This window comes from Neovison vison, chromosome 6 (assembly GCF_020171115.1).
Source record: "Neovison vison isolate M4711 chromosome 6, ASM_NN_V1, whole genome shotgun sequence".
NCBI classification, from domain to species: domain Eukaryota; kingdom Metazoa; phylum Chordata; class Mammalia; order Carnivora; family Mustelidae; genus Neogale; species Neogale vison.
This window is the reverse complement of record NC_058096.1, coordinates 47,447,756-47,450,141: the sequence shown is the minus strand read 5'-3', so window position 1 is coordinate 47,450,141 and position 2,386 is coordinate 47,447,756. Positions and strand designations below refer to the sequence as shown.

General features: G+C 38.6%; 1 pseudogene; it reads right to left on the bottom strand.

Moving 5' to 3' along the window:
- Nucleotides 1-1,037: 1,037 nt before the first annotated feature.
- LOC122910399 lies at nucleotides 1,038-1,813 on the bottom strand (annotated as a pseudogene).
- Between the last annotated feature and the right edge of the window lie 573 nt (nucleotides 1,814-2,386).

The window sequence follows — 2,386 nt, the reverse complement described above, 5'->3', positions numbered from 1 at the left end:
ATCGATTCCTCTTGGAAATATTTATATTTATTATTTTAGATCTATATTTAAAAGATATTCTTTATAATATGTACCCATAAAAGTTAACTGAGAGTTCAATCGATGTTGGACACAGATCCTAATACATAATAATAGGTACAGTGTGAAGTAATGGAGGACATATTGACCACGGATGTGAAAATATGCATTCTAAGTTGAGCAGCATGACCTTAGGCAAATGATGCTACTTCTCTCTGCAGAAAACTCAAATAGCTCTCAAGCCATAGGATGAAATCAAAATTCCTACCGTAAGCCAAGAAGGGCTCCTGCCCTTGGCCCTGAACTCTAGAAGATCTCACTCTGGCCTTATGTTGTGCCCTTTCCCATGGGGCAATTGGTTTGTGGGCCTAAAAGGATATACCCACCCGAAACTTATCTACCTTTGAGATCACATCCAAGATAGCTAGAACCCAGAACTCGGTATCCCTGACTCAAATGGGCTTGAGTCCATTCCCAAGGACTACATTTTCTTCTCCCTTGGGTTGATTGTATATGAGACTGCTTCCAACTCCACAGAAGGCACTTCCCAAACACTTTTCTTTCTCTGAGTTTGCTGATGTTTTCTCAGCTAGAACACCTTTTCAATCTCCACATTTCTTGATTTGCCAATCAGAATGAATGCTCATTCCTCACTATACATGTTTCGAGTCTCTGCATTTTATGTTGATTTTTCACCAGTCTTCTACACTAAATTATAAATTGATGGCAAGCAAGCCATTCTTGTTCGTGTTGGTGTTCTCTATAGTACATATTTCAGGGTCTCGTACCCAGGAAATATCTGGCAGTTCAAAGAAAGAAACTTTTCTGAGCCTAGGTTTCTCATCTCTATTTCAATGAATGTCGATTTTAATGTTTTCATGATAAATAAATACTTTTCTTGATGACTGAAGATATGTAAGGCTGTTTGGTAGTATTCAGAACCATCACAGTAATGGTGGTCTTCCTGATTGGTGTGTAGTCTTCAGTAATTATAAGGGATTACTTGTCTGAAACTGCTGTTAAACAAGCAATACCCCATTTATGCTGCCATCATTTTCAGGATTGTTGGTAACCTGGGCACATATGCCCCAAATAACTTTGCCTCCTTGTGTCACAAGGCCCAACTCACATATGTTCACCTCAATTACAGTACCTTTGGTACATTTGGTAATAACACCCAAAGTTATATATAGTAGGGATGAAGGATTCTTTTTTATGCCAAGAATTGGCAGGTAAAAAAGTTGGTTTCAATTCAAGATGTGTTAGATGGGCCTTTTTGAAACATAAGCCCATTGGCCTAATGAATCTCTCATATTTAGGTGGTTTTCAAGTAACGCTGTCTCCAAGAAAGCAGACTTTAGTGACCATCCTCTTCCATGCTTGCTTTTTCCTCTTTCCGGTTTGAATAACTTTTAATAGTTCTGTTTCTCCTTGGGCCTGTGGGGTAAAGGAGCTTCCCATTTCCCTGCTTTCTCTTTTTGTCTTTTTTAATCATTTTGGAAAGTACTTTAGCTCGGGACTGTCCCTCCCTGTCCAGTAGATACTGAGGTACTGCTCCTTGTGGAGTCTTTTCATCATTCTTTTGTTTGGTGTTTCTCTTTTCATGCATCTTGATAGTCTTTTTCATCTGTATTTTCTCAGCATGGCACCGAGCTGCGCTTTCAGACCAGTCATCTTTTTTGCCTTCTTTGAAGGCCCATGAGCCTTTTGACCTTCTTTCTTTTTTTCTCATGGCAATCCAAACTATAGCCATAGTGCTTCCAGTGTAACTCAATATATATTCATTTTGTGGCATGGTGACATTCATGGAGCCATAGGGTACATCTGCCAAGATGTGAACCTCCCAGACCTGCGAGCTGACTCCATGCAAGCCACGACAGGAAAGGGTTTCTCACCTCTAAAAAGTGGAGCCCTACAAAGATTACCTGTAAGGTTTGTTCCAGGTCTACCATTTTACAGTACTGTATATGAAAATATTGTAAGATTTCAGTGAACAGAAAAACAATATTGAAATGCATAATATAATAGACTCCTAGAAATCATTTAGACTAGAAGAGTAGAAATAAGTGTAGGAATTCTTCCTACAAGATCCTGGAAAGATAATTACTCAGCCTAACTTGAAGATCTTCAGCAATAAAGAACTCACCATCTCGTAAGTCAGCATTTTACTTTGTTTTCCTTGAATTGTGAATGATCAAAGACTGTTTTTCCTTATATGGAACTTAATGCAAATATTCTTCTATCTAAACCAAACATTTCCAGTTTTGTGTTTCTATTGTGTTGCTATTGTGACTGTGTTCCAGACTCCTTCACTTTCTTGTGGTCCTGCACTGAGCACATTCTAATCTCTAATTTCACCTTCCAAACA